Here is a 13,889-nt window from a genome sequence, read left to right as displayed (position 1 = left end):
TGGTACTTGCATTACAAGAGCCAGAAGCTAGCACGAATTGAGTGTTGGAAATAATTCAAGAGTTTGGTCAAGTGGCAGGATTTAAATTGAATAAGTTAAAGACTAAGGTATTGGAGAAAAATCTAACACAGTTTGAAAAAGAAAGGTTTCAGAATGAGACAGGGTTGACTGTGGTTAAAAAAGTGAAATATTTGGGAATAAATATGACAGCTAAGAATGTGAATTTATTTAAAGATAATTATGAAAAAACTTGGACAGAAGTGAAAAAAGATTTGGAGATTTGGTCAAACTTGAAGCTTTCCTTGTTAGGTCGAATTGCAGTTATAAAAATGAATGTATTGCCAAGAATGTTGTTTTTGTTCCAAGCATTACAAATAATGGATAAGACGGATTGTTTCAAGAAGTGGCAAAAAGATATCTCTAAATTTGTCTGGCAGGGCAAGAAGCCCAGAATTAAATTTAAGATATTAACGGATTCAAAGGAAAGAGGGGGGGTTTGCCCTGCCAGACTTTAAACTGTACTATGAAGCGGCAGCTTTCTGCTGGCTAAGAGATTGGCTACTTCTTGAAAATACAGATATTTTGGATTTGGAAGGTTTTAATAATATTTTTGGGTGGCATGCATATTTGTGGTATGACAAGGTTAAAGCACATAAAGGTTTTAAAAACCATATTGTCAGAAAAGCACTATTAAATGTCTGGATTAGATATAAAGATTTGCTGGAAAATAAAACCCCAAGGTGGCTGTCGCCAATGGAAGCTAAGGCAGTTAAAAAGTTAAATATGGAGTCTAAATGGCCAAGATACTGGGAAATTTTGGAAAAGGAAGGGGACAGACTGAGATTGCAGAGTTTTGAGAAACTAAAAGGGAAGGTGAGAGATTGGTTGCACTATCATCAAATAAATGAAGTGTTTAAAATGGACAGTAAAATTGGCTTCCAGGTGGAAAAATCAAAATTGGAGACTGAACTGTTAGAACCCAGCACTAGAAATTTGTCAAAAATGTATAATTTGCTGCTGAAATGGAATACACAGGATGAAACGGTTAAATCAAGTATGATTAAATGGGCTCAGGACATTGGTCATAACATTTTGTTTGCGGATTGGGAGAAGTTGTGGACCACCGGGATGAAATTTACGGCATGTAATGCCTTAAGAGAAAATATTATGAAAATGATCTATAGGTGGTACATAACCCCAGTCAAGCTTGCAAAGGTTTACCATTTGCCTGACAATAAATGTTGGAAATGTAAGGAAAAGGAAGGTACATTCTTTCACCTCTGGTGGACGTGCCCGAAGATTAAGGCATTCTGGGAAATGATCTATAATGAACTGAAAAAGGTATTTAAATATACCTTTCCTAAGAAACCAGAGGCCTTTCTCTTGGGTATTGTCGGCCAAGGGGTGTTAAAGACGGATATAACTTTTTTTATGTATGCTACAACAGCAGCAAGAATACTCATTGCGAAGTACTGGAAGACACAAGAGCTACCCACTCTGGAAGAATGGCAGATGAAGGTGATTGACTACATGGGCCTGGCAGAAATGACGAGCAGAATCCGAAACCAGGGAAGAGAAGCAGCGGAAGAAGAATGGAAAAAATTTAAGGATTATTTAAAGAAATATTACAAAATTAATGAAAGTTAGAATGATGTTGGACTAGAAAATAAACGGTTACTATTAGTGACGGTTAAGACAAGGAGAATAAGGAAGATTAAATTAAATTAAAATAAGAGAAGATTTGCTGAATAATTGATTAGAAATTGGAATACAGAAAAGGGAGGCATGAGGAAGTCGGAGAAGAAAGGTATAAGAAATTAGGATATGAAATTGTACTTGTTTCTTTATTTTTGTTTTTGTTTGTTTGTGTATTTGTTGTGTTTATTGTACTGTAATGTTTATGTTTTTGTGGTTATAAAAAATTCTTTAATAAAAATATTTTTTAAAAAAAGAAGATAAAAAGCCTTCTGTTTCGACCGCCAAACCTTTCAGGGGAGCATTTGCAACCGTTGGGCACCATTTTTGAGTGAATTGCAAAAAGTCAGATTTTTGATGAAATCTTTTTCTACGGATGAAGTTGTCGAGGGCTGATTTCCTGTCTTGCGATAAAAAGCCTTCTGTTTCGACCGCCAAACCTCTCAGGGGACCATTTGCAACCGTTTGGCACCATTTTTGAGTGAATTGCCGAAAGTCAGATTTTTGATGAAATCTTTTTCTACGGATGAAGTTGTCGAGGGCTGATTTCCTGTCCTGTGATAAAAACCCTTCTGTTTCGACCGCCAAACCTTTCAGGGGAGCATTTGCATTTCTGATGAAATTGTGACCGCACGGCTTAGGGATTTTTTTAAAAAAAACTTTTTCTACAGACTACGTTGTGGAGGTCTGATTTCTTGTCCTGTGATAAAAAGCCTTCTGTTTTGACTGAAAAACCTCTCAGGCGAACATTTGCAACAGCTGGGCACCATTTTTGAGTGAATTGTCAAAAGTCAGATTTTTGATGAAATTGTGACCGCTCCCTAATATAAATTAGTCAACTACATTTTGTATAAATTCATTCGAAATACTGTCGTATTTATCCAAGCAGTCTATGTTTGTAAGCAGTCCGTTCACAGGTTGCAAGTGTTACCATATTATCAATCCACCGATTAAAGGAGATCATCTCTTTACTTTTCCAGTTTATCAATATCAGCCTCTCAGCTACCATTAGAGTGTGTACTATCCATTTCTGTTGTCCAGTTGTTAACTTCCATATAGTAGGCATATAGTTAAAAAAAAGTTTCATGTTTTATTGTATATTATTTTATCCTGCAAGCTGCTGAGCGTGGCTGGCACGACCCATTCAGATGGGTGGGGTATAAATAATAAAACTATTATTATTATTATTTATTTATTATTGAATAGGACATCCCTTTTTTCATCAGAGAAGTGTTGGAGGGTTTGAGAATGAAATATACTCTGAGTCGAGAGTGGATTTCATGCTCTTTATTCAGCTCATAGTGGTGAGGAGGAATGGATGTTCCCTCAAAGTATCTGCTTTATATGCATTATTTACACAATGGGCTGCATGTGATTGGCTAGTTTACTCCTCCTTTACACCTAGCTTACTCCTAGTTTACACCTACTGTACACCTAGTTTACTCATAGTTTACACCTACTTTACACCTAGTCTACTCCTACTTTACACCTAGTTTACACCTAGTTTACACCTAGTTTACTCCTAGTTTACTCCTACTTTATGTGTGCATTTATTTAAAATTTATCTCTGGGGTACTCTGGGAATTTGTTCATTTTTTTCTTACACCACATGTTCTGAGGGACGGTGCACAGGACAACCTCTTTTTTCATCAGAGAAGTGTTGGAGGGTTTGAGAATGAAATATACTCTGATTCGAGAGTGGATTTCATGCACCTACTTTACTCATAGTTTACACCTTATTTACTCCTACTTTACACCTTATTTACTCCTAGTTTACACCTAGTCTACACCTAGTTTACTCCTAGTTTACACCTAGTTTACTCCTAGTATAGACCTACTTTACACCTAGTCTACTACTTTACACCTAGTTTACTCCTAGTTTACACCTAGTCTACTCCTACTTTACACCTAGTTTACTCCTAGTTTACACCTACTTCACACCTAGTTTACTCATAGTTTAGACCTACTTTACTCCTAGTTTACACCTAGTCTACTCCTACTTTACACCTAGTTTACTCCTACTTTACACCTAGTCTACTCCTAGTTTACTCCTAGTTTACACCTACTTTACTACTACTTTATGTGTGCATTTATTTAAAATGCATCTCTGGGGTACTCTGGGGCATAGGAATTTGTTCATTTTTTTCTTACACCACATGGTCTGAGGGACGGTGCACAGGCGGTGGACAACCTCTCAGGGGAGCATTAGCGATTTTTTCAAAAAAATCTTTTTCTCCCTGTTAAGTTGTCGAGGTCTGATTTCTAGTCCTGTGATAAAAAGCCTTCTGTTTCGACCGCCAAACCTCTCAGAGGACCATTTGCAACCGTTTGGCACCATTTTTGAGTGAATTGCGGAAAGCCTGATTTTTGATGAAATCTTTTTCTACGGATGAAGTTGTCGAGGGCTGATTTCCTGTCCTGCGATAAAAAGGCTTCTGTTTCCCCCGCCAAACCTCTCAGGTGAGCATTTACAACCGTTTGGCACTATTTTTGAGTGAATTGCCGAAAGTCAGATTTTTGATGAAATTGTGACAACGGGGCTTAGCGATTTTTCAAAAACAAAAAAAATTTATCCCGGTTGAGTTGTCAAGGGCTGATTTCTTGTCCTGTGATAAAAAGCCTTCTGTTTCAACCGCCAAACCTTTCATGGGAGCATTTGCAACCGTTTGGCACCATTTTTGAGTGAATTGCCAAAAGTCAGATTTTTGATGAAATTGTGACCGCGCCCTAATATAAATTAGTCAACTACATTTTGTATAAATTCATTCAAAATACTGTCGTATTTATCCAAGCAGTCTATTTTTGTAAGCAGTCCGTTCACAGGTTGCAAGTGTTACCATATTATCAATCCACCGATTAAAGGAGATCATCTCTTTACTCTTCCAGTTTATCAATATCAGCCTCTCAGCTACCATTAGAGTGTGTACAATCCATTTCTGTTGTCCAGTTGTTAACTTCCATATAGTAGGCATATAGTTAAAAAAAGTTTCATGTTTTATTGTATATTATTTTATCCTGCAAGCTGCTGAGCGTGGCTGGCACGACCCAGTCAGATGGGTGGGGTATAAATAATAAAACTATTATTATTATTTATTTATTAGCCTTCTGTTTCGACCGCCAAACCTTTCAGGGGAGCATTTGCAACCGTTGGGTTCCACTTTTGAGTGAATTGCCGAAAATCACATTTTTTCTGAAATTGTGACCCCGGGGCTTAGGGATTTTTTAAAAAAATATTTTTCCGCCGGTTAAGTTGTAGAGGTCTGATTTCTACTCCTGTGATAAAAAGCTTTCTGTTTCGACCGCCAAACCTTTCACGGGAACATTTGTAACCGTTGGGCACCATTTTTGAGTGAATTGCCGAAAGTCAGATTTTTTTTGAAATTGTGACCCCGGGGCTTAGAGATTTTTTCAAAAAAATCTTCTTCCGCCAATTAAGTTGTCGAGGTCTGATTTCTAGTCCTGTGATAAAAAGCCTTCTGTTTCGACCGACAAACCTTTCAGGGAAGCATTTGCAACCGTTGGGTTCCACTTTTGAGTGAATTGCCGAAAGTCACATTTTTTTCTAGAATTGTGACCCCGGGGCTTAGCGATTTTTTTAAAAAAAACTTCTTCCACCGGTTAAGTTGTCGAGGACTGATTTCTTGTCCTGTGATAAACAGCCTTCTGTTTCGACCGCCAAACCTTTCAGGGGAACATTTGCAACCGTTGGGCACCATTTTTGAGTGAATTGCCGAAAGTCAGATTTTTTCTGAAATTGTGACCCCGGGGCTTAGGGATTTTTTCAAAAAAATATTTTTCCGCCAGTTAAGTTGTTGAGGGCTTATTTCTTGTCCTGTGATGAAAAGCCTTCTGTTTTGACCACCAAACCTTTCAGGGGAGCATTTGCAACCGTTGGGCACCATTTTTGAGGGAATTGCCAAAAGTCAGATTTTTTTCTGAAATTGTGACCCCGGGGCTTAGGGATTTTTTAAAAAAAATATTTTTCCGCCAGTTAAGTTGTAGAGGGCTGATTTCTTCCCCTGTGAAAAAAAGCCTTCTGTTTCGACCGCCAATCCTTTCAGGGGAGCATTTGCAACCGTTGGGCACCATTTTTGAGTGAATTGCAGAAAATCACATTTTTTCTGAAATTGTGACCCCGGGGCTTAGGGATTTTTTCAAAAAAATATTTTTCCGCCGGTTAAGTTGTCGAGGGCTGATTTCTTGTCCTGTGATAAAAAGCCTTCTGTTTCGACCACCAAACCTTTCAGGGGAGCATTTGCAACCCTTGGGCACCATTTTTGAGTGAATTGCCGAAAGTCAGATTTTTTCTGAAATTGTGACCCAGGGGCCTAGGTATTTTTTTCAAAAAAATCATCTTCCGCCAGTTAAGTTGTCGAGGTCTGATTTCTAGTCCTGTGATGAAAAGCCTTCTGTTTCGACCACCAAACCTTTCAGGAGAGCATTTTCAACCGTTGGGCACCATTTTTGAGTGAATTGCCAAAAGTCAGATTTTTTTCTGAAATTGTGACCCCGGGGCTTAGGGATTTTTTTTAAAAAATATTTTTCCGCCAGTTAAGTTGTAGAGGGCTGATTTTTTCCCCTGTGAAAAAAAGCCTTCTGTTTCGACCGCCAATCCTTTCAGGGGAGCATTTGCAACCGTTGGGCACCATTTTTGAGTGAATTGCAGAAAATCACATTTTTTCTGAAATTGTGACCCCGGGGCTTAGGGATTTTTTCAAAAAAATATTTTTCCGCCGGTTAAGTTGTCGAGGGCTGATTTCTTGTCCTGTGATAAAAAGCCTTCTGTTTCGACCACCAAACCTTTCAGGGGAGCATTTGCAACCCTTGGGCACCATTTTTGAGTGAATTGCCGAAAGTCAGATTTTTTCTGAAATTGTGACCCAGGGGCCTAGGTATTTTTTTCAAAAAAATCTTCTTCCGCCAGTTAAGTTGTCGAGGTCTGATTTCTAGTCCTGTGAAAAAAAGCCTTCTGTTTCGACCACCAAACCTTTCAGGAGAGCATTTTCAACCCTTGGGTACCATTTTTGAGTGAATTGCCGAAAGTCAGATTTTTTCTGAAATTGTGACCCCGGGGCTTAGGGATTTTTTCAAAAAAATCTTCTTCCGCTGGTTAAGTTGTCGCGGTCTGATTTCTTTTCCTGTGATAAAATGCCTTCTGTTTCGACCCCGAAACCTTATAGGGGAGCATTTGCAACCCTTGGGGACCATTTTTGAGTGAATTGCCGAAAGTCAGATTTTTTTCTGAAATTGTGACCCCGGGGCTTAGTGAGTTTTTTAAAAAATCATCTTCCGCCGGTTAAGTTGTCGAGGTCTGATTTCTCGTCCTGTGATAAAATGCCTTCTGTTTCGACCCCCAAACCTTTCAGGGGAGCATTTGCAACCGTTGGGCACCATTTTTGAGTGAATTGTAGAACGTGAGATTTTTGCTTGATAACTTGCTTGTTAGAGTTATGGAGGAAACCCCTAACATTCTTTGAGATCAAGCTCATGTGACTAAGAAAGCTGGAAAGATGTGAAGGAACCAATTTAACCTAATTAGTGGCTTTCTTACTCAAACTTTGGAAGTAGTGAATGTGGAAAAGCTGCTTGTACCGAAACACATTATTATTTACTTGTCTTAGGATAGAGTTGACTTACCTAGGAGACTGCCTTATATATTCTACAAAGTCAATAGTGAGTGAATTGGAGAATGTCAGCTTTTTCCAGAAATTGTGACCCCGGGGATTAGAGATTTTTTTTTAAACAAAATCATTTTCTGCCGGTTAAGTTGTTGAGGGCTGATTTCTTGTCGTGTGATAAAAAGCCTTCTATTTCCATCCCCAAACCTTTCAGAGGAGCATTTGCAACCGTTTGGCACCATTTTTGAGTGAATTGCTGGAAGTCAGATTTTTTCTGAAATTATGACCGGGGCTTGGGTATTTTTTCAAAAAAATCTTTTTCCGTCGGTTAAGTTGTCGAGGGCTGATTTCTTGTCCTGTGATAAAAAGCCTTGTGTGTCAACCGCCAAAGCTTTCAGGGGAGCATTTGCAACCGTTGGGCACCATTTTTGAGTGAATTGGAGAACGTGAGATTTTTGCTGAAATTGTGACCCCGGGACTTAGGGATGTTTTTAAAAAAATCTTCTTCCCCTGGTTAAGTTGTCGAGGGCTGATTTCTTGTCCTGTGATAAAAAGTCTTCGGTTTCGACCGCCAAACCTTTCAGGAGAGGCATTTGCAAACGTTTGGCACCATTTTTGAGTGAATTGGAGAATGTCAGATTTTTTCTAAAATTGTGACCCTGGGGGGCTTAGGGATTTTTTCAGAAAAATGTTTTTCCGCAGGTTCAGTTGTCAAGGGCTGATTTCTTGGCCCGTGATAAAAAGCCTTCTGCTTCCACAGCCAAAGCATTCAGGGGAGAATTTACAACAGTTTGGCACCATTTTTGAGTTAATTGGAGAATTTCAGATTGTTGCTGAAATTGTGACCGTGGGCGTAAATTTTTTTCCCCCACTGGTTAAGTCGTCGAGGGTTGATTTCTTCACCTATGATAAAAAGCATTCTGTTTCCACCGCCAAACCTTTCAGGGGAGAATTGCAGCAGTTTGGCACCATTTTTGAGTCAATTGCAGGATGTGAGATTTTTTCTGATATTCTGACCCCACGGGTTAGGGCACAGACAGTTTGGAGCAGATCTAAGCCAGTTGGAGCAGGTACAGGTCATTTGAAACTAGTCCAAGTTGGTTGGAACAGGTCCAGGCCGGTTGGAATCAGTCCAAGCCAGTTGGAACCTGTTGAGATCGGTTGGAACCAGTCCAAGCCGGTTTGAAACGGTCTAGGCTGGTTTGTGCTGGTCCAAGCCAGTTTGAACAGGTCCAAGTGGATTGGAACCGGCCCAGACGGGTTGGAGCAGGTCCGGGCCAGTTGGAGCAGGTGCAGGTCATTTGAAACTGGCCGAAGCTGGTTAGAAAAGGTCCAGGCCGGTTGTAACAGGTCTATGTCGCTTGCAAACAGCCCAGCCCAGTTGGAACAAGTTCAAACCAGTTGGATCTGGTCCAAGCCGGTGGGAACCAGCACAAACTAGTTGGAAAAGGTCCTCGTGGGTTCCAACTTGCCCAGACCAGTTTGAACTCGTCCAGACTGGTTGGAACTGGTCTAGGTTGGTTTGAACCAGTCCAAGCCGGTTGGAACATGTTCAGACCGGTTTCAACTGGCCCAGACTTGTTTGAACTAGCTCAGACTGCTTGGAACACATCTAGGCTGGTTTGTGCTGGTCTCAGCTGGTTTGCGGTGGTCCAAGCAGGTTTGAACTGGTCGAGGCCGTTTTGACCTGGTTCAAGCAGTTTGGATCCTTTTGAGACCAGCTGGAAGCGGTTCAAGCCGGTTTGAACATGTCTAGCCTGGTTTGAACCGGTTTAGGCCGGTTTGTGCTGTTCCACACCGGTTTGTGCTGGTCCAAGCCGGTTTGAACAGGTCTAGACTGGTTTGAGACGGCCAAAGCCAGTTTGAACAGTTCCAGACTGTTTCGAGGAGGTCCAGGACAGTTGGAGGAGGTGTAGGTCATTTGACACTGGCCCACGCTGTTTCGTACAGGTCTAGGCTGGTTGGAACCGGTCCAACCTGATTTGAACCTGTTGAGACCAGTTTGAACCGGTCTAAGCCAGTTTGAACCTGTTGAAACCTGTTTGAACCAGTCCAAGCCGGTTTGAACAGGTTCAGGCAGGTTTGTGCTGGTCCAAGCCAGTTGGAGCAGGTGCAGGTCATTTGAATCCTGCACAAGCTGATTAGAGAAGGTCCAAGCCAGTTGGAACAGGTCTATGATCGCTTGGAACCAGCCCAGACCAGTTGGAACAAATTCATACCAGTTGGATCTGGTCCAAGCCAGTTGGAACCAGCACAAACCAGTTGGAAAAGGTTCATGTGGGTTCCAACTTGCGCAGACCACTTTGAACTGGTCAAGACTGCTTTGAACCGGTCCAGACTGGTTGGAACCAGTCTAGGTTGGTTTGAACCGGTCCAAGCCAGTTGGAAGCTGTTCAGACTGGTTTGAACCAGTCCAAACTGGTTTGAACCAGTCGAGGCTGGTTTGAACCCATCTTGGCCAGTTTCAACTGGTCTAGGATGGCTTGAACCGGCCCAAGCCAGTTTGAACAATTCCAGGTGGGTTGGAACTGGCCCAGACAGTTTGGAGCAGGTGCAGGTCATTTGAAACCGGCCCAAGCTGGTTGGAACAGGTTGTGGCCGTTTGGAACCGGTCCAAGCCGGTTTGAACCTGTTGAGACCGGTAGGAACTGGTCCAAGCCAGTTTGAACAAGTCTAGGCCGGTTTGTGCTGGTCCAAGCCTGTTTGTGCTGGTCCAAGCAAGTTTGAACAGGTCCAGGTGGATTGGAACAGGCCCAGACGGATTGGAGCAGGTCTGGGCCAGTTGGAGCAGGTGCAGGTCATTTGAAACTGGCCCAAGCTGGTTAGAACAGGTCCAGGCTGGATGGAACAGGTCTATGTCGCTTGCAACCAGCCCAGACCAGTTGGAACTATTTCATACCAGTTGGATGCAGTCCAAGCCGGTTGGAATCAGCACAAACCAATTGGAAAAGGTCCCAGTGGGTTCCAACTTGCCTAGACCAGTTTGAACTTGTCCAGACTGGTTGGGACCTGTCTAGGTTGGTTTGAACTGGTCCAAGTTGGTTGGAAGCTGTTCAGACCTGTCGAGGCCGGTTTGAACTGGTCTTGGCCAGTTTCAACCGGTCTAGGATGGTTTGAACCGGCCCAAGCCAGTTTGAACAGTTCCAAGTGTGTTGGAACTGGCCCAGACAGGTTGGAGGAGGTCTAGGCCTGTTACATATTGCATGGTAACAGGCCTAGACCGGTACAAACCTGCCTAGACTGGTTCACACTGGCCTAGACTGATTCCATCCGGCTTGGACCTGTTTCAACCAACATGGCCTGGTTTAAACCAGCCTAGACCTGTTCCAACCAGTCTGGGCCAGTTCCAACCAGTCTGGGCCAGTTGGAACCTGCCTGAACATTTTCCACCCTCTACCACGAGGATGGCGTGCATCTTTCCAATGCGGGAAACGATGTTTGGTTGGCTGACAGATCTGCGGGTATTAGGGATTGGTTGCAGGTCTGAGGGTATTGGCGGCGAGCTTTGCTCGAGTGGCGGTTAGGCATTTATATGGGTATTGTTATGTAGGTGTATGGGGGGGAGGAGCGCCATCACCTCCCCCGGATATTGAAGGGTAGTCCGACAAAGGATTCTGGGGGGCATGGTCCCATCTGAAGCCTATGGAGGCCAGGGCCCAAGGCACGCCCCTGAGCAGTGACCCTGGGAGAGTGCCTAGTTGATGTGCATCAGCAGGGCTCCCCCTGCTGGTGTTAACCCTTCCGGATTTTCAAGGAAACAGGCTGAAGTCGGATAGTCAGATAGTAACAATGCCTAAGCCAATACCGCTCATCACCTGTAACCAATAAAGTTGCGGCCAATTTTAGCCCATGAACCTTAAAATAACGGTGTAATGGGTCTTTATTCCTACTGGTGGGAGGTGGGAACTCGCCACGCAATCTGGCTTAGCCAGTTCAGCTCACAATGCGTTCTCAAAGTCTCTAGGGTCAGTTTGACACCATAGTTCTGTGAGAAAGCCCTTTTGAAATTTGCTATCATACAGCCTGATGGAGTGCTTGAATTACAAGCTGTTGAACACTCCTCCCACATCGCAATGACCCTTGTGAAGTGCTTCTCACCAGATTCCCAGAGATTCGCTTCCCTTTGTTCCCGATCAAAATGCAGTTGCCTGATTTGGAAATGCGGGGACTTCCGGTTAGCGCCAGCGCTTAATGGCGGATCTCACCCGGAGCTCCGGGAGAGATCTGCTTCGTGGGTTCGGGTCCTGTCAGCTACGGCGGAGCGGGGACCCTCAAAAATCACAGGCGCGTTGCCTGTGAACCGGAGACTCGGCGGGCACCTTTGCGCCCCCCCGACGCTGTGAAATAGCCTTTTTAAAGGCTGCGGATCAGCGGAGGGGTTTTGGAGCGGTGCTGAGAGTCGTCTTCACCCAGCCTGCGAAGCGAAGCCGCGTCGCCATTAGCGGAGAGCGCTGATTTCTTCCGGCGAAATTGGATTAAAAGAACAACTACCCGTGAGTAGGATTGACCGCTAAAATATAATTGGACACTAAAAGTAAAGAAATTGGGCACCGAGACGGACAAGCACTAAAAAGGAAGTCTGCTTTCCGTTCTGTAGCAAGATCAAAGCGAAAGGCACTCTAGCTGTAACTGCTTGAGAGGAAATTCGTGGGAATTAAGAAATCCACCACCAAAGCAAAGAACTCCCTCCCCGAAGGCAGGAGGGGGGGGGAAGAAGATTTTAAAGTGTTTGCCTGCCAATTTAAAAGAACTGAGTTAAATACCGCTGCTCTTATACCTGGGATCGGACTGCCGGAGAAAAGGAACCGGCTAAGGACTGTTGCTATAAGAAGGTTAAAAAGTATCTTTAATTGACTTTGGCTACTCCCAACTTGAAACATTTATTTTGTTGCATTGCAAAGTTACTTACAGGACATTATTGATTGGGATCCCCTAGAAAGATAAAAGAATAATTGGAAGGGACTAGGAAAACTTTTGTTTATCTTTTGAAGAGTGTGGGACTATTTTGAGAAGTAAAGAATTGACTCTACGCCCTCTAGAGGACTTACAAATTATTTCAGCAACAAGTGGAGTTTAAAATCTGAGAACTTTTGTCTGTTAGTCTAAGAGTGTGGGAATGACCTTGACTAAAAGACTTTGTTATGGCAGATGGTAAAGAGAAAGGGGATTTACAAGAAACAACCTTGAGATCTGGCAGACAATATAAAATTGATCCTTTCATGCAAAGAAGGGCTTCTGTAACAGGAGCCTCTGGAACTACAGTTGTCGCAAAGGCAAAAGTGAAAACAATGTCTACAGAAGAATCATTTGCTAAGGTATTGGAGAAGATAAATGACTCTTTGGAGGAATTAAAAAAGCAAGGTGCAGAAACTAAAGTACAAGTTGCTGAAACTAAAGTACAAGTTGCTGAAACAAATAAAAAAATTGAAGAAATCTCTGGGAAAATTGACTTAAATACAAAAAGTATAACTGACCTTGGGAACAAAGTGAACTCAAATGCAGAAGCAATTGGGAAACTATTGGAAGATTCATCCACAACACGAAAGATAGCCGAGGAAGCCAAGGAAATTGCAACTGCTGCGGAGGAAAAATTTCCACCAGTTTACAAGAAACTAGATGAGTATGAGCTGGCACTCTCTATGCAGGATATGCAACGTAAGGAGAGGAATCTAAGGATTAGGCTTGTGCCGGAAAAGGAAGGAGACAACCTGGTGGACTACTTGACAAAAGAATTTGCTGACTTTTGGAAGCAGGAGTTGGACAAGGAAGAATTTAAGATAGAAAGTGCATTCAGACTGGGTACAAGGCAGAGGAAGAACAGACCCAGAGATTCCTTAATAACTCTAAGATCAAAGGAGGAGAGAGATAAAATACTGAACCTGCATTACCAAACAACCCTTCGAATTGAAGACTTTCATATTGAGATCTTTAAAGACATCCCTAAGAGTATTTTGGACGCAAGAGGACACTATAAGGACCTGGTGATATTGCTGAAAAGGAACTACATACCATTCAGGTGGGAGTTTCCCCAAGGCTTGTCTTTTAAATACAAGGGGAAGAAGAGAAGAATAAAGACTGTGAGTGATAAAGACAAGTTCCTGGGAGAACACGAAGAAGACCTACAGAAAGAGACATTTCCAGGACAAGGGCATCCGTCACTGGACAAGGACACGGTACCACCGACAGACGAGGAACAAAAACAGGGAGCTGTAGGAGGAAGGAGTTAACCCCATCATGGCTCTGCAACTTCTAACCTGGAATTGTAACGGTTTGAACATTCCCAGAAAGAGAAAAAATATATTCCACGCTTTAAAGAAGGACCAATTGGACTTGATTTGTCTACAAGAGACCCACGTGACAAGAGCACATAGAAAATTATTAATAAACAAAAGATTGGGATAGGAATTTATATCTTCAGACAGAGTAAAGAAGAGAGGAGTGGTGATCTATGCAAAAGAAAAGTTGCAACCGAAACAAATTTTTAAAGATGATCAAGGAAGATATTTGGCAATTGAAATTCAATCCCAAGGAGAGAAGTATCTGATAGTGGGAATCTATGCACCAAATGAAGGGAAA

The 13,889-nt window shown here is 42.5% G+C and overlaps 1 protein-coding gene and 1 long non-coding RNA gene across 2 annotated transcripts in view; one reads left to right on the top strand and one right to left on the bottom strand.

Annotated features, from left to right (window-relative positions):
• The window catches only part of LOC310769589, a 51,825-nt gene extending 41,379 nt beyond the window's left edge, over nucleotides 1-10,446 (top strand). Inside the window, exons 3-4 of the long non-coding RNA XR_014551711.1 lie at nucleotides 8,354-9,429; nucleotides 9,871-10,446. This is a non-coding gene — a long non-coding RNA (uncharacterized lncRNA). The remainder of the gene's footprint in view (nucleotides 1-8,353; nucleotides 9,430-9,870) is intronic.
• The window catches only part of LOC310769374 (uncharacterized protein), a 100,529-nt gene that overhangs the window by 52,609 nt on the left and 34,031 nt on the right, over nucleotides 1-13,889 (bottom strand). The window lies entirely within an intron of this gene.

This window comes from Podarcis filfolensis, assembly GCF_964270895.1.
Source record: "Podarcis filfolensis genome assembly, chromosome: 8".
NCBI lineage: Eukaryota > Metazoa > Chordata > Lepidosauria > Squamata > Lacertidae > Podarcis > Podarcis filfolensis.
Note: the sequence above shows the minus strand (reverse complement) of the source record. Positions and strands in the feature narration are given on the sequence as shown.